Consider the following 18,691-nt stretch of genomic DNA (forward strand, 5'->3'; position numbering starts at 1 on the left):
GGGCAGATGGTCATTGGTCACTGGGCAGGTGGTCACTGGTCAGTTGGTCATTGGGCAGGTGGTCCTTGGTCACTGGGCAGGTGGTCACTGGGCAGGTGGTCACTGGGCAGGTGATCACTGGGCAGGTGGCCATTGGTCACTGGGCAGGTGGTCATTGGTCACTGGGCAGGTGGTCATTGGTCACTGGGCAGGTGGTCACTGGTCACTGGGCAGGTGGTCATTGGTCCTTGGTCACTGGACAGGTGGTCATTGGTCACTGGGCAGGTGGTTACTGGTCACTGGGCAGGTGGTTACTGGTCACTGGGCAGGTGGTTACTGGTCACTGGGCAGGTGGTTACTGGTCACTGGACAGGTGGTCATTGGTCACTGGGCAGGTGGTTACTGGTCACTGGGCAGGTGGTCATTGGTCATTGATCACTGGGCAGGTGGTCATTGGTCACTGGGCAGGTGGTCATTGGTCCTTGGTCACTGGGCAGGTGGTCATTGGTCACTGGGCAGGTGGTCATTGGTCACTGGGCAGGTGGTTACTGGTCACTGGGCAGGTGGTTACTGGTCACTGGACAGGTGGTCATTGGTCACTGGGCAGGTGGTTACTGGTCACTGGGCAGGTGGTCATTGGTCATTGATCACTGGGCAGGTGGTCATTGGTCACTGGGCAGGTGGTCATTGGTCCTTGGTCACTGGGCAGGTGGTCATTGGTCACTGGGCAGGTGGTCATTGGTCATTGATCACTGGGCAGGTGGTCATTGGTCACTGGGCAGGTGGTCATTGGTCACTGGGCAGGTGATCATTGGTTACTGGGCAGGTGATCATTGGTTACTGGGCAGGTGGTCATTGGTCACTGGGCAGGTGATCATTGGTTACTGGGCAGGTGGTCATTGGTCACTGGGCAGGTGGTCACTGGGCAGTTGGTCACTGGGCAGGTGGTCATTGGTCATTGGGCAGGTGGTCATTGGTCACTGGTCACTGGGCAGGTGGTCATTGGTCACTGGGCAGGTGGTTACTGGTCACTGGGCAGGTGGTCACTGGTCAGTTGGTCATTGGGCAGGTGGTCCTTGGTCACTGGGCAGGTGGTCATTGGGCAGGTGGTCATTGGTCACTGGGCAGCTGGTCACTGGGCAGGTGGTCATTGGTCACTGGGCAGGTGGTCATTGGTCGCTGGGCAGGTGGTCCTTGGTCACTGGGCAGGTGGTCACTGGGCAGGTGGTCACTGGGCAGGTGGTCACTGGGCAGGTGGTCATTGGTCACTGGGCAGGTGGTCACTGGTCACTGGGCAGATGGTCATTGGGCAGGTGGTCATTAGTCACTGGGTAGGTGGTCATTGGTCCTTGGTCACTGGGCAGGTGGTCATTGGTCACTGGGCAGGTGGTCATTGGTCCTTGGTCACTGGATAGGTGGTCATTGGTCACTGGGCAGGTGGTCCTTGGTCACTGGGCAGGTGGTCCTTGGTCACTGGTCCCGTGGCAGGTGGTCCTTGGTCACTGGTCCCGTGGCAGGTGGTCATTGGTCACTGGGCAGGTGGTCCTTGGTCACTGGGCAGGTGGTCCTTGGTCACTGGGCAGGTGGTCCTTGGTCACTGGGCAGGTGGTCCTTGGTCACTGGGCAGGTGGTCCTTGGTCACTGGGCAGGTGGTCCTTGGTCACTGGGCAGCTGGTCACTGGTCCCTGGGTAGGTGGTCCTTGGTCACTGGGCAGGTGGTCCTTGGTCACTGGGCAGCTGGTCATTAGTCTATGTGTAGTTGGGCAGGTGGTCATTAGTCTATGTGTAGCTGGGCTGGTGGTCATTGGTCTATGTGTAGTTGGGCTGACTGAGCAGCTGATGCTGGTTTGTGACCTAATTTAGTAGGAGTATAAAAAGAGAGGCAGTAACGAGAGGACAGCAGTTCAAGCGGAGTGAGATGGGAACAGTGAGAACAGTGCTTCTATATTGGGAATTTGATTAGAACGGGAATCTCAGAACACAGAGAGGGAGGAGCAGAATCGTTTAATTGAAAGTTAAGTAGGTAAGAATATCAACATCTACAATTTAACGTTTATAGTGAGAATGGCAGCACAGGAGGGCAGAGTAATGTGCAGTTACTGCACGATGTGGAGGTTTTCAGTAGCAGAGGTTAACTCGGACAAGTGGGAAGTGTCTGCAAATGATTGGGTGAGATAGTGCAGTGGTTATGTTACTGGACAAGTAAGGCGGAGGCCTGGACTAATAATCTAGTAAATCAAGAGTTCAAATCCCACCAGAGCAGTTTGAGAATTTGAATTCCGTTGAATCGGGAAATAAAAAGCTGGTATCAGTAAAAGTGTGCATGAAGCTGATGGAGTGTTGTAAAAACCCAATTGGTCAGTGATATCCCTCAGGAAAGGAAACCTGCCGTCCTTACCGGGTCTGGCCTATATGTGACAGCTGAAGGCCCTCTGAAGTGGCCTAGCAAGTCACTTAGTCACATCAACAACAACTTGTATTTATATAGCGCCTTTAAACATAAGAAATAGGAGTAGGAGTAGGCCATTCGGCCCCTCGAGCCTGCTCCGCCATTCAATAAGATCATGGCTGATCTGATCTTGGCCTCAACACCACTTTCCCACCCGCTCCCCATAACCCTTGACTCCCCTGTACCTCAAATACATGTCTATCTCCACCTTGAATATATTCAATGACTCCGCCTCCACAGCTCTCTGGGGAAGAGAATTCCAAAGATTCACGACCCTCTGAGAAGAAATTCCTCTTCATCTCCGTTTTAAATGGGCGACCCCTTATCCTGAAACTATGCCCCCTAGTTCTAGATTCCCCCACGAGTGGAAACATCCTCTCTGCATCTACCCTGTCAAGCCCCCTCAGAATCTTATATGTTTCAATAAGATCACCTCTCAATGTTCTAAACTCCAATGAGTATAGGCCCAACCTGCTCAACCTTTCTTCATAAGACAACCCCTTCATCTCAGGAATTAACCTCGTGAACCTTCTCTGAACTGCCTCCAATGCAAGTATATCCCCCTTAAATAAGGAGGCCAAAACTGTACGCAGTACTCTAGGTGTGGTCTCACCAGCACCCTCCCTGGACAGTTGTAGCAAGACTTCCCTACTTTTATACACCATCCCCCTTGCAATAAAGGCCAACATTCCATTTGCCTTCCTATTACTTGCTGTACCTGCATGCTAACTTTTTGTGTTTCATGTACGAGGACCCCTAGATCCCTCTGTGCTGAAGCAATTCAAAGTGGATAACCTCACATTTTCCCACATTACACTCCATCTGCCAAATTTTTGCCCACTCACTTAATCTACCTATATCCCTTTGCAGGCTCTTTGGGCTCGATTTTCCCAGCCCCGAGGAGGCGGGTTTGGAGGCGCGCAAGTTGTTAAAATCGCCAAAACTGGCGGGCGGGCCTGTTCCCGCCTCCATCCCGCTTCCGAGCAATTTTCCCAAGTGTGTGTTTTCTGACCGGCTTTCCATCCCGCTTCCAAGAGGTGGGATAGGCCCTTAGCAACCAATTAATTGCCTCTATAATCCCACTTTGAGAGGCCTTTCTGATTTTAACAGATTCCCCCCATCCTACACGCCTCCTCTGGAACACGCCAGTGAATCCTGGCGACCTCACTAGTGGATTGCTTACTAACAGCTGCAGCTCCACCACTACAAAGGAGTTTTCACCAATGATCATTTGCAGGTGGCAGAACTTTGTTGTTTCAGGTCTGGGGGAACTTTTAGCAGGCATACTCAGTGTTGTGGAAGTTTGGAGCCAGACACCCATCTCCAATGTGACCTCCTTGGAAACCCCTCTCCCCACCTTGACTAAGTGCTTCCTCAACTGAGGCATATACCAGAAGCATAGCGATCATTTCATTCCTTTCCTCCTGGACTTCAAATTCGGACGAAGACCAGCTGCGGCAGCAGCAGAGCCATGAGCAACAGCAGGAACATCAACAGGAGCGCCAAGCTGCTAGTCACCCACCTGAAGATGCACAGGCCAGAAGGCGCCAGAGCGCCACTATATTGCTGCCCAGGATGCAAGGGATGCACTCATCCTGGCCAGATTTGCTTAGCCTGCACAATCAAACACTTTAGTCTCGCTCCTTCTTACCAGATCATCGATAATGGAGAAGAACCTATGGAATCCTATCACTCTGACCACCATTCTGATAATCGCAAGGCGCCCTAAGCCCTCAATGTGAAAGTCCCATTTGCGAAATGACACAGGCCACAACTTCAACAGTTTGCCATCAAAACACTTTATAATACAATCACAATGATGGCTGGCCCAAAAACAAAACAACACAGCACGTAAGCGACTACCCTTGTGACTACTTGTGCTTTATCTTCCTCTTACGCGTGCTCCTACGTAGTGCTTCCCCTGTGGCTTCAGCAGATGTGGAGGCCCCTTGCTTGCTCTCTTGCTGCTCCTGTCTCGACGCCTTTGGCGGGCATCCTCTGGGGTGGCGATCCTGTGCGGGCTCGTCAATAGTCTGCTGCTCCTACGGCTGTGCAGGGGCTGAGACGCCCATCTCATTTGGGTGAGGACTCTGGTGGGGCTCTGACCGAGGGCTTTGCTGTGGCATGGTCGTGTGAGCGCTTGGAGAGGAACCCCCACTTCCTTGTTGTCTGCCACCAACATCCCTCTCATGGGTCAGCCCCACTTCAGGGCTAGCAAGTGGCTTGACAGCACCTTGCTGCACTGTAGGGGGGCCATGAGGACCCGTTTCTGCACTGGAAGTCCTACTCCAGAGGACTTGCATGAAGGTCTGCTTTGTTTGACCACTAGCTGACCATCGCTCCTCAAGAGATGTCATTCTATTCTGAACAATGACCATGTTTTCAATACCCTTGGACCATGGAAGGAGTGAATGTAGTGAATGCTTAGAAGGATACAAAGGACCCTCCCTGTGTGTTGTAAGTAGTTGTTGTCATGGCATCACAGTGATAGGAAGTGTGAGGGCTGCATGGTCGAATAGTTAAGTGAATGTGACCATAGAGAGAGAGGGAATGGGTAAGGGTGCAGGGATGTAAGTGGGATGTGGAGGAAGAGGTTGGTAAAGCAGAGTGCTGGTGAGGAGAGGCGATGGGGATCAGATTGAGGGTGATGGGAAAGTCATTCTCACTTTTCTGGTGCGGAGAAGGTCATGAAACCTCTTCCTGCATTGCAGCCAGGTTCTGCGGCTCATTGAAATGGTGTTGACAACCTGGGCCACTTGTAGCCACACAGCTTTTGTCTGCCGGGGTGGCTTTTTTCTCCCTGAGGAAGGGAACAGCACCTCCTTATTACAGCTAGCTCCGTACATCAGAGCTTGGAGGGAGGGCTCATCAAACCGAGGAGCACACTTTTGCTTGATCGTTGACATTTTCCACAATTCAACTCCTTCATATAAATTGCAGAGCCTTTGCAGTCTCCAGAAGAATCAAGGCCGCTTGCAGGCCTTAAATCCAACAGCATTGATGACCTCATCGGAGGCGACTTTCTGTATGAAAAGACTCATTGGGCCAGGGGTTCCCACACGCTGGAAATCAATTGCCTAATTAGGGGAAAATCCCACTTTTACAACACATCACTTAGGAGTCGGGGTCCTGACACAATTTCCACCTGACACGCCCCAGCCCGCCTACACTGACAAAATCCAGCCCTTCGTGTTCTCCTCACAACTATCTTTGTATCATCAGCAGATTTGACTACATTGCACACGGCCCCTTCATCCAAGTCATTAATACAGATTGTTAATAGTGGAGGCCCCAGCGCTGATCCCTGTGGCACCCCACTAGTTACAGTTTGCCAACCTGAAAATGACCCATTTATCCTGACTCTGTTTTTTGTTAGTTAGCCAATCCTCTATCCGTGCTAATATATTACCCCCAACCCCATGAGCTCTTATCTTGTGCAGTAGCCTTTTATGTGGCACCTTATCGAATGCCTTCTGGAAATCCAAATACAGTACATCTACTGGTTCCCCTTTATCCACCCTGCTAGTTACATCCTCAAAGAACTCTAGTAAATTTGTCAAACACCATTTCCCTTTCATAAAACCATGCTGACTCTGCTTGATTGTATTATGATTTTCTAAATGTCCTGCTATTACTTCCTCAATAATGGATTCCAGCATTTTCCCAATGACCAATGTTAAGCTAACTGGCCTATAGTTTCATGCTTTCTGCCTCCCTCCTTTCTTGAATAGGGGCATTACATTTGCGGTTTTCCAATCCGCTGGGACCTCTCCAGGATCCAGGGAATTTTGGTAGATTACAACCAACGCATCCACTATCTCTGCAGCCACTTCTTTTAAGACCCTAGGATGCAGACCATCAGGTCCAGGGGACTTGTCCACCTTTAGTTCCATTAGTTTGCCTAGTACTTTTCCTCTAGTGATAGTCATTGTTTTAAGTTCCTCCCTCCCTATAGCCCCTTGATTATCGTAGTAAAACGTCCCAAGGTGCTTCACAGGAGCATCATCAAACAAAGTTTGACACTGAGCCACATCAGGAGCCATTAGGGCAGATGACCAAAAGCTTTAAGGAGCGTCGTAAAGGAGAAGAGAGAGGCGGAGAGGTTTAGGGAGGGAATTCCAGAGCTTAGGACCTTGGCAACTGAAGGCACGGCCGCCAATGGTGGAGAGATTAAAATTGGGGATCCTCAAGATGCCAGAATTGGAAGAGCGCAAAGATCTCGGAGGGTTGTAGGGCTGGAGGAGATTAGAGATAGGGATCAATACAAAGAGTAACAAGAATAAAACTGCACAGATCTTAGGCAGGCAGTCCCTTGGAACAGAGGATGACTTGCTTCCACATTAAAAATGAGTTCTCAGGTGACTGATGAGTCCAATGCGGGACCTACAGTCTCTGTCACAGGTGGGGCAGACGGTGGTTGAAGGGGCGGGTGAGTGAGGTGCTTGGGTTGACGTGCGTTCCTTGCGCTGCCTGCGCTTGGCTTCCGCTTGCTCCCGGCGAAGAGACTCGAGGTGTTCGGTGCCTTCCTGGATGCTTCTCCTCCACTTTGTGCGGTCTTGGGCCAGGGATTCCCAGGTGTCGGTGGGGATGTTACACTTTTTCAAGGAGGCTTTGAGGGTGTCCTTGAAGCATTTCCTTTGCCCACCTGGGGCTCTTTTGCCGTGTTGGAGCTGATTGAGCGTGGTCAAAGCTTCGATGCTGGGGATGTTGGCCTGAGCAAGAACACTGATGTTGGTGCACCTATCCTGCCAATGGATTTGCAGGATCTTGTGGAGGCAGCGTTGGTGGTACCTCTCCAGTGCTTTGAGGTGCCTGCTGTACATGGTCCATGTCTCTGAGGCATACAGCAGGGCGGGTATCACTGCTGCTCTGTAGACCATGAGCTTAGTGATGGGATCACCACACAGGCTGCAGCGGTTCAAGAAAAAGGGCCACCACCACCACCTTCTCAGGGACAACAAGGAATGGGCAATAAATGCCGGCCTTTCCAGAAATGTCCACCTCCCGAGAATTAATTAAAAAATGACTTGAACTTGAGTCCTCAGTACGTGAGGTGGAGTTGGAGGCAATCTGACACGACAGGGAGGGAGAGAAGTTTCAGGAGCAGGTGTTTGAGGGATGTCTCCCTGCTGAGGGGGAGCGGACAATGGCAGCTTTTATTGCCTGTCCCTAGTTGCCCTTGAGCAGGTGGTGGTGAGCTGCCTTCTTGAACCGCTGCAGTCCGTGTGATGAAGGTGCTCCCACAGTGCTGTTAGGGAGGGAGTTCCAGAATTTTGACCCAGTGACGATGAAGGATCGGCCGATATACTTCTAAGTCAGGATGGTGTGTGACTTGGAGGGGAACTTGGAGGTGGTGGTGTTCCCATTGTGCCTGCCGCCCTTGTCCTTCTAGGTCGAAGAGGTTGCGGGTTTGGCAGGTGCTGCTGAAGAAGCCTTGGCACGTTGCTGTAGTGCATCTTGTAGATGGTACACACTGCAGCCACGGTGCGCCAGTGGGGCAGGGAGTGAATGTTTAAGGTGGTGGATGGGGTGCCAATCAAGTGGGCTGCTTTATCCTAGATGGTGTCGAGGTACGGACTGAAGAGAGTCAGCAGGCTATTTAACCATGGAAATAGCAACACAACCAGGGGAAATCTTGTCCTCCGCTCACAGGCACTGCAAGCAGGGATCCACAAAGAGAATTAATTTGCATTTATACAACACCTTCAACTTGATAAAACATCCGAAGGTGATTTCTGGGTGGTGGGGGGCGGTGGCAGGGGGCGGGGGGGGGTGGCTGGTGAAGGGAATTAAAAGGAGTATATAGACACTGAGCTGTAGTGAGAGGGAAGACAGGTAACCAAAAGCTTGTTGGGACAAAAGGGTGTCCTTGAAGCGTTTGAAGATGACAAGAGAAGTAGAAAAGCAAAGCATGTTTGGGAGGAACAGGTGACTTTGGACCTATGGTTCCCAAAGCTCTCCACCACTGGGGGTTTTCCTCACCTCATGTCTGGGTCTGTTGCAGACTAATTGATAGAGATCGAGATTGATTGCTATGATTCGTCACCAACTCCAGTATCGTCGTATCATGTGACTACCAGGATGGCAGAAGGCGAATTAGATGGACCTCGGCATTTTTATCGTCCAGGAATTCCAATAGTGTAGGGTTGGAGCTCCAAAGAGTCTTAGGCGGTCCCTCGGAACCGAGGATGACTTGCGTCCACATTAAAAATGAGTCCTCAGGTGACTGATGAGTCCAATGCGGGACCTACAGTCTCTGTCACAGGTGGGGCAGACGGTGGTTGAAGGGGTGGGTGGGTGGGGTGCTTGGGTTGACGTGCGCTCCTTCCGCTGTTTGCGCTTGGCTTCCGCTTGCTCCCGGCGAAGAGACTCGAGGTGTTCGGCACCTTCCCGGATACTTCTCCTCCACTTTGTGAGGTCTTGGGCCAGGGATTCCCAGGTGTCGGTGGGGATGTTAAACTTTTTCAAGGAGGCTTTGAGGGTGTCCTTGAAGTGTTTCCTCTGCCCACCTGGGGCTCTCTTGCCGTGCCGGGGCTCCGAGTAGAGCACTTGTTTTGGGAGTCTCGTATCGGGCATGCGGACAATGTGACCCGTCCATCGGAGCTGATTGAGCGTGGTCAGAGCTTCGATGCTGGGGATGTTGGCCTGAGCGAGAACACTGATGTTGGTGCGCCTATCCTGCCAATGGATTTGCAGGATCTTGCAGAGGCTGCGTTGGTGGTACCTCTCCAGTGCTTTGAGGTACCTGCTGTACATGGTCCATTTCTCTGAGGCATACAGCAGGGCAGGTATCACTGCTGCCCTGTAGACCGTGAGTTTAGTGCCGGGTTTGAGGTCCTGGTCTTCAAACACTCTCTTCCTCAGGCGACCGAAGGCTGCACTGGCACACTGAAGGCGGTGTTGGACTTCGTCGTCGACATCTGCCCTTGTTGACAGTAGGCTCCCGAGGTATGGAAAGTGGTCCACGTTGTCCAAGACCTTGTCGTGGATTTTGATAATCGGAGGGCGGTACTGTGTGGCGGTGGCAGGTTGGTAGAGGACCTTTGTCTTACGGATGTTTAGTGTAAGGCCCATGCTCTCGTACGCTTCGGTGAAGGTGTTGACGATGGTTTGGAGTTTGACCTCCGAGTGAGCGCAGACGCAACTTTCGTCTGCATACTGTAATTCGATGACAGAGGATGGGACGACCTTGGATCGGGACTGGAGGCGACGGAGGTTGAACAGTTTCCCGTTTGTTCTGTAAATTAGCTCCACTCCAGCGGGGAGCTTACTGAGGGTGAGATGGAGCATTGCAGCAAGGAAGATCGAGAAGAGCGTTGGTGCGATGACACAGCCTTGTTTGACCCCAGTTCGTACGTGAATTGGGTCTGTGGTGGAACCATTGGTCAGGATCACGGCTTGCATGTCGTCGTGAAGCGGGCGGAGGATGGTGACAAACTTTTGACGGCAGCCAAATTTGAGGAGGACACTCCATAATCCCTCACAGTTGACAGTGTCGAAGGCCTTTGTGAGATCAAAGAAGGCCATTTACAGTGGTTGGTGCTGTTCCCTGCATTTCTCTTGTAATTGGCGCGTGGTGAAGATCATGTCCATTGTACCCCTTAGTGGGCGGAATCCACATTGCGACTCTGGGAGGAGCTCTTCGGCCACTGGGAGAAGGCGATTTAGGAGGATTCTTGCGATGACTTTCCCTGTGGAAGACAGCAGGGAAAATCCTCTGTAATTACCGCAATCGGACTTGTCACCTTTCTTGAAGATGGTCACAATTACGGCATCTCTGAGATCCCCTGGCATGCTCTCCTCCTTCCAGATAAGAGAAATTAGTTCATGAATTTGCACCAGTAGTGCTTCTCCGCCATGCTTTAGTGCCTCGGCGGGGATTCCATCTGCTCCTGATGCCTTGTTGTTCTTCAGTTGCCGGATGGCCTTTTCAACCTCATGCCGGGCTGGGGTTGTGCTGAGATGGTGGCGGGTAGCATGCTGCGGGATGGAGTTGATCACACTCGCGTCGAAGACAGAGTCGCGGTTAAGGAGATCTTCAAAGTGCTCTTTCCAGCAGGCACTGGCTGCCTCTCTGTCCTTGATGAGTACCTCTCTGTTCTTGGCCCGCAGTGAGGTAGGGCCTTGGGTGCTTGGGCCGTAGATGGTCTTGACTGCGCTAAAGAATCCACGCACGTCATGGTTGTTGGCTAGCTGCTGGATCTCCTGCACTTTCTCCACCCACCATCTGTTCTTTAGGTCGCGAGTTTTTTGTTGGACCTCGGCCTTCAAGCGTCTGTAGAGCTGTTTTCTTGCTCTCGAGTTCTGTTGCTGTTTCTAGATCAGGAATGCCTTGCGCTTGTGGCTTATTAGCTCCTGGATCGCCTGGTCGTTCTTGTCGAACCAGTCTTGGTGTTTCCTGGTCGAGTGACCAAGCGTCTCTTCACAGGTGCTGATTATGGAGGCCTTGAGTGCAGACCAGGCGCTGTGGGCACTCTGTGTCTCTGCATCACTGCGAGTCGTCAGGTTGTTTGTGAGGCGCAGGCTGAATAGAGCTTTCTTAGCGGGGTCTTTGAGTGCTCCAGCGTTAATTTTATTGCGGCATTGTTTCTGTTGCCGCCGCTGTTTTGGGGCTACATTGATGGAGATGACAGAGTGGATTAGGCGGTGGTCTGTCCAGCGGTCGTCAGCTCCTGTTATGGTGCGGGTGATGCGGATGTCCTTGCGGTCCCTCGCTCATACGATGACATAGTCCAGCAGATGCCAGTGCTTGGAGCGAGGGTGCTGCCATGAAGCCTTGTACTTGTCCCTCTGACAGAACAGGGTGTGGGTTATGACAAGGCCGTGTTCTAAGCATTTCGACAGGAGGGGGGTACCGTTGGAGTTGGCTTTCCCTACCCCCTCACTGCCGATCACACCTCCCCAGAGGTCTGTGTCCTTTCCAACTCTGGCGTTAAAGTCGTCAAGGAGGATCAGCTTGTCACCCGTCGGGACTCGGATGCCAATTCCAATAGTGTAGTTCGTTGTCCAATCAACGCGGGAAGGCAGTGCTTCACGAGGAAGGACGTGCGGGGTGACCAATGGCGGGAGAGTGGGGGAGGGGGCAGTGTGGTTGGAGGCCATGTGATGAAATCTCCAGGAATAAATCCAATCAGGGTTGGCAACCCTGGCGCAGGCCTTGCCCCCCCACTGCTGCAATCGTAGGGCCCATTTTCTTTAGGTGTCCCTGATGGATGCCTAAAACAGGCATGAGGTCTCTTGAATATGTTAATGAGAGGGTTAGCGCCTGTTGAAGGACCCCTTCCCGAAATTGCTCTACTCTGAATGTAGCCGTCTCCTGGCCTGCTGCATTCAGGCTAACCAGGTCTACATGCAGCCTAACCATATATATTGCTCCCTGCTCCCAGTTCAGCACTAACGGTATCCAATCGCTACCTGAAAATGCCTTGCATGCAGTGGTGGGAGAGCTGTTTATAGACACAACCGGGAGACAAAGTTTTAGAGGTGCAACAGCACCACCAGTGGTGGGAGGATTGAAAGGCAATTACAGATATGAGACTAAGGAACACCATCATCTCCAAGTCACAAGCCTTCTTCACTTGGACATATGTTGCTGTTCCTTCGTTGATGCTGCATCAAAACCCTGGAATTCTTTACATAACACCATCAGGGAAGCACAGCTGCTAATAGGACGTCAGAAAGCTCACCACCACCATCTCAGGGCAACGAGAGATGGGCGGTAAGTGCAGTCATGCGTCATCCTGTGAACAAATAACAAAAAAACACCACACTGAACTCTGCAGATCTGTTATGTGCCTTTAAAGCTTAAAGCCATGCCAGCAGTGGCACCCTCGCCTCTGAGTCAGAAGGTTGTGGGTTCAAGTCCCACTCCAGAGACTTGACCAAAATCTTGGCTACTCCAGTGCAGTGCTGAGGGAGTGCTGCACTGTCGGAGGTGCCGTCTTTCGGATGAGATGTTAAAACCGAAGCCTCGTCTCCGAGGCAGTTGAGGCTAATTCATTAAATATATTCAAGAAGTAGTTAGATATATTTCTTAAGGCTAAAGGGATCAAGGGATATGGGGAGAAGGGTACTGAATTTGGATGATCAGCCATGATCGCATTGAATGACGGAGCAGGCTCGAGGGGCCGAATGGCCTACTCCTGCTCCCAGTTTCTATATCTGCTCTCTCAGGTGGATGTAAAAGATCCCCTGGCACTATTTTGGAGAAGAGCAGGAGAGTTATCCCTGGTGTCCCGGCCAATATTTATCCCTCAATCAACATCACTAAAACAGATTATCTGGTCATTATCACATTGCTGTTTGTGGGAGATTGCTGTGCACAAATTGGCTGCCGTATTTCCTACATTACACTTCAAAAATACTTCATTGGCTGTAAAGCACTTTGGGACGTTCTGAGGTCGTGAAAGGCGCTGTATAAATGCAAGTCATAACGGCACAGAAGGAGGCCATTCGGCCCATCGAGTCCGTGTCGGCTCTCTGTAGAGTAATCCAGTCAGTCCCATTCCCCCGCTCTATCCCCGTAGCCCTGCAAGTTTATTTCCCTCAAGTGCCTATCCAGTCTCCCCTTGAAAACATTGAGTGTCTCCGCTTCCACCACTTCCGTCAGCAGCGAGTTCCAGGTCCTCACCACTCGCTGTGTAAAAAAGTTTTCCCTCACATCAACCCCTGTATCTCTTGCCCAAAGCCTTAAATCTGTGTCCCCTAGTCCTTGTACAATTCTTTCTTGTTTCCTTTTTATTTTTCTGCCACAGAATAAAAACGTGAAATTAATTAAAAAGTATTAAATGTGTGGAAAATGTAGCTGTTACTCTATACCAGCGACATGCTGGTAAAGCAATCGGTTAACCACACGCCCCTCTCTCAGAATGAGCTGCAGGCTGATGGAAGTTTGGTTCGGCTGGCGTTCCTGTAGTAAGAAAGATTGCCACCAGGGGTCAGTGTGTGCCTACCGATGGCCGACAGTCGATTGGCGTTTGAAAAATATAAATGTGGAGCCATTTGAAAATTGTTTTAATTTCACCTCAATAATTTAGCCCCTGGTTTCGGAACACCATCTGCAAATCAGTGACGAGCAATTAAAATAAAATCTAACGGAACTAACAGAGAAAAATCTGTTTTTTTTGGGGAGGTGAACGTTTGATTGTAAACTCTGGCAGGGAGAGTGAGAGGGAAACAGCTGGGCTAATTAAGATCCTGAAATATTTACAATAAAAATACACCTGAATAAAGCACACACAATTCAGCTGTCGGATCGCCCATTAGATGTCCAGTGGATGACGCTAATCCTGTGGTCTGAATCCACCAGAGCACTGGCCACTCATTGTGTTTTTTTTAATGGAATGGGTTTTATTACCAAGGTAATTCCGATTCCTCTTCCCCCTCTAATGACGGAATACAGATTAACGTATCAGGCCAGACTTGGAATTTGTCCCTCTCTAAGTGTTACCCCAGTGGTGCAGGCTCGAGGGGCCGTACGGCCTAATCCTGCTCCTAATTCTTATCATTCGTATGTTAACTCTGCACAGGCAGGGAATCAAAGCTGTCATCCTCTGCTCGCTGCTAGTTTAACGCTGCATTGGGTTGCCAACTCTGGTTGGAGGTATTCCTGGAGGGTCGACCGCGTGACGTCTGGCCACGTGACGTCTACAAATGTTACTGCAGTTCCCGTTATAAAGGTTGGGCACCCTCCTTAGCTCGTGGTTTCGCTCCAGTAACTGTTGTACGAAAACTTCTGAGAACCAGGAGTCCACCCGTGAGCAGGAGGAGAGGGGAGATCGAGACCGAGGGCGGGGAGACTGAGGGCAGGGGAGAGGGGAGACTGAGGGCAGGGGAGAGGGGAGACTGAGGGCAGGGGAGAGGGGAGACTGAGGGCAGGGGAGAGGGGAGACTGAGGGCAGGGGAGAGGGGAGACTGAGGGCAGAGGAGACCGAGGGCAGGACAGAGGGGAGACCGAGGGCGGGGCAGAGGGGAGACCGAGGGCGGGGCAGAGGGGAGACCGAGGGCGGGGCAGAGGGGAGACCGAGGGCGGGGCAGAGGGGAGACCGAGGGCGGGGCAGAGGGGAGACCGAGGGTGGGGAGACTGAGGGCAGGGGAGAGGGGAGACTGAGGGCAGGGGAGACCGAGGGCGGGGGAGGGGGAGACCGAGGGCGGGGGAGACCGAGGGCGGGGGAGGGGGAGACCGAGGGCGGGGGAGGGGGAGACCGAGGGCGGGGGAGGGGGAGACCGAGGGCGGGGGAGACCGAGGGCGGGGGAGAGAGGAGACCGAGGGCGGGGGAGAGAGGAGACCGAGGGCGGGGGAGAGAGGAGACCGAGGGCGGGGGAGAGAGGAGACTGAGGGCGGGGCAGAGGGGAGACTGAGGGCAGGGGAGACCGAGGGCGGGGGAGGGGGAGACCGAGGGCGGGGGAGGGGGAGACCGAGGGCGGGGGAGGGGGAGACCGAGGGCGGGGGAGACCGAGGGCGGGGGAGGGGGAGACCGAGGGCGGGGGAGAGAGGAGACCGAGGGCGGGGGAGAGAGGAGACTGAGGGCGGGGCAGAGGGGAGACCGAGGGTGGGGAGACTGAGGGCAGGGGAGAGGGGAGACTGAGGGCAGAGGAGACCGAGGGCGAGGGCAGAGGAGACCGAGGGCGGGGGAGGAGGAGACCGAGGGCGGGGGAGGAGGAGACCGAGGGCGGGGGAGAGAGGAGACCGAGGGGGGACCGAGGGAGGGGCAGACCGAGGGGGGACCGAGGGAGGGGCAGAGGGGGGACCGAGGGCGGGGAGACTGAGGGCGGGGGAGACCGAGGGCGGGGAGGAGAGGGGAGACCGAGGGCGGAGAGAGGGGAGACCGAGGGCGGAGGAGAGAGGAGACCGAGGGGGGACCGAGGGAGGGGCAGAGGGGGGACCGAGGGCGGGGAGACTGAGGGCGGGGAAGACCGAGGGCGGAGAGAGGGGAGACCGAGGGCGGAGGAGAGGGGAGACCGAGGGCGGAGAGAGGGGAGACCAAGGTTACATTTCCATTGAAATCAAAGAGATGTATAACGGGCAGCTGAATCAATGTTGCCCACTTTACACATTGCCAAAGTGAGTCCCATTGCCTGGGACAATATTCCAAGTATTTAACTCTCTTAGAGTAAAGTGGCTCTTCTTCTAGAATCATACAGTACAGAAGGTGGCCATTCGTGCCTGTGCTTTGGTAGAGCGATCCAATTAGTCCCACTCCCCTGAGAAAGTCTATTGGCCCAGAAATTCGGGTCCCAACGCGTGAGTACGCACGGGGTAATCACGCGTGGACCCGATGGAAGTGCGGGTTTCCTGCATGCACTGCGCATGCGCGGGAAACTGGCACTTCCGTTCCTCTGAACGAAGGGGTTCAGAGGTCGAATGCGTGCGCGCGGGAGTCTGCGCGTGCGCTTTGAACTTACGTTTTTTTTACAGGTTTTTCCGTGAGGGTAAGTCTTTAGATTTTAGAAATGTAAAAACCAGGCGTAAGGCCTGCATTTTAAAAGGTAAGTGGTCAATTAATTAAAATTAAAACATTTTTTCCACCGGTTTATTATTTTTAAATACTTTAAAGCAAGGTAAGTTTATTTTTAGCCCCGTTTTTTTATAAAATTATTCTTTTCAAAAATTTAAATTATTGTTTAAAATAGTTATTTAATGTAATTTATAGTTTATTTAAAAACTGTGATTTAAAATTTTTTTTATTTGAAGGTTTACTGTTATTTTGGGGCCCGTATATTCATAAGTTTAGACAGGTCTTCCTGTCAATCGTATGAATGGGCTTTTCCCTCTTCTGATTGGCTGTCATGGCTCACGTGATCCCAGGGGATGCATCGCACTAACTACGCCCCTGGGACACACAAGCACAGCGCGCCGGGATTTGGAGCAGGCCCTGGACTGGAATTCCACAGGGGCCCACAGCTCAACTGGCAGCACGCAAGGTAAGTGCAGGCCGGGGGCTTGCACCCGCAGGAAGCCCCCAACCCAAATTTCTGGGCTAGTGTGTCTTGGTTTTAGTTACTTGGTTTAACATGCAGTGCAGAGCTCTCTCAATAACTGCATTGCCATGTTAGCCTGGAATTTTGTGTTTAAGTTTCTGGAACAGGATTTGAACCCATAACCCTTCTGACTCAGAGACAAGAGTGCTACCCACTGAGCTACGGCTGACACCTGTTTTGCTGCCTTAAATTTTGCCTTTAACTAATTTCCTCTGGTCCTGCTTACTTTGGCTGTGGGGGAGAAAAAAATCCTTCTTACTTCACTCTTCATTCATCTGGTAATAATCCTCAATCCCTGGCTCTCCATTGCTGATTCCCCAAAACAGTAGAAACAATCTTACTATCAATTTGGAATGCTCGGTTTGATTTGCCCAGTGGGGAAAAAAGACTCAAATTCTTGATGCAAAAGCAAAACACTGGAAATCTGAAATAAATAGAGAAAATGTTGGAAACATTCAACAGGTGAAATTTCTTCACTCAGAGGGCGGTGAATCTTTGGAATTCTCTACCCCAGAGGGCAGTGGAGACTCAGTCGTTGAGTATATTGAAGACAGAGATCGATAGATTTTTGAATATTAAGGGAGTCGAGGGATATGGGGCTAGTGCAGGAAAGTGGAGATGAGGTAGCAGATCAGCCATGATCTTATTGAATGGCGGAACAGGCTCGAAGGGCCGAGTGGCCGACTCCTGCTCCTATTTCTTATGTAGGTCAGGCAGCACCTGTGGAGAGAGAAACAAGAGTTAACGGCCCCGATAGTTACAGGGAGGTGGGGAGGGAGCGGGATGGGGTGCAGTTCAGTGGTCGAGAAACCCAGAAGAACGGGTTTCCGTCAGGTCCTGCCGAATTTAATGGCAGGACCCGATTGCCATTTCTGGGAACCGTTTCCCGGCCGCAGCCAGCCAGGTTGAGAGGCTGGCTGGCCATCGGGTGGGTAGGCCTGCGGCACCAGGCCGCATTCGGGCAGCAGAGAGGAGGGAGGGAGAGATTGGGGCTCAGGGAGGGGGAATCGATGGAGAGGTCCGGCGGGATCAGGGGTCTGGGGGGGGAGGGGGTAGACATCGAGGGGGAGGGGCAGAAAAATCGGGGGGAGCAGGGGAGAAGATCGCGAGGGTCCCGGGGAGGACTTGGTGGGGTGGGGGCGCTGGAGGTCAGGGAGAAGATCGCCAGCCGGGGAGGAGATCGGGAGAGCATTGGATCACGCGGTTGAGGGGGTGGTGGGCGGAGGTGGTACAGTCGCTGGGGAGGTTAACAGGTTAGCTTTGGGGGCCGGGGTGAAGCTCTCCTGCCCCTCCTGGCCCACAAGCAGTGCTGGAAAGGCACCTGCCTGTTCCACACAGCAGTTCTCGCCTCTCTTCAGCTGCCGGGTTTCCCGAGGCCCGGGAAACCCGGCCGGCCAGCAATAAAGCTGGAACAGAGAAAGAATCCTCGGCGCACAGCCTCAGTTAAATATTAAAATGAGGGCCCCACCTCCTGAGAGCGAATTGGTTGCCTGTCTCCTGACCTGCCTCCGTTCAAACAGGTTGGGTTTTTGTTTGAAATTTTTTACATTTTATCTTGCCACCCGACCCAAACCCTCCCGTTTTTGGGGGTTAAAATTACCCCCAATGTTTCAGGTCGATGACCATTCACCAGAACTGGAAGATGAAGAGTCACCCACCTGAAAGGTTAACTCTGTTTCTCTCCCTCTCTCTCTCTGCACAGATTCTGCCTGACCTGCTGAGAGTTTTCCAGCATTCTCTATTTTTACCCCAAATTCTTGAGCCTTTCTTCATAATTATAACCTCTCATTCCTGCCATGGATCTAATGAGTCTTCGCTTTACCCTTTCCGTAACTCTGCTATCCTTCTAATAATGGAATGGAACAGCAGGAGGCCATTCAGCTCCTCGAGCCTGTTCCGCCATTCAGTGAGATCATGGCTGACCTGTATCTGAACTGCATTTACACACCTTGGTTCTATGTCCTTTAATACCCTTACCGAACAAAAGTGCCCACAGATTCATGCAGTGCTCTGTGGTGTATGTGCCTTTAAGAACCCCAGGTGTGCGTAATGCCGGTAATTGCCACTTGGGCTATATAAGCCTGTGTATTGTGTATATCCTTTAGAACCCCCCCCCCCCCAGACTTGCTTAGTAAATACCTATGAACCAACTCCTGTCTTCAGTGTCTTTATCTACACACGGACACTACAGTGGCGACGAAGTGGAAACGGACTTACCTGCAATTCGGCAGCACCTCAAGGACATCGATTCCTCCAGCGTCCAGAAGACTCAAGGAAGTAATA

Source organism: Somniosus microcephalus, chromosome 2 (genome assembly GCF_052327205.1).
Source record: "Somniosus microcephalus isolate GS21.2 chromosome 2, FLI_Smic_1.0, whole genome shotgun sequence".
Classification (NCBI taxonomy): Eukaryota; Metazoa; Chordata; class Chondrichthyes; order Squaliformes; family Somniosidae; genus Somniosus; species Somniosus microcephalus.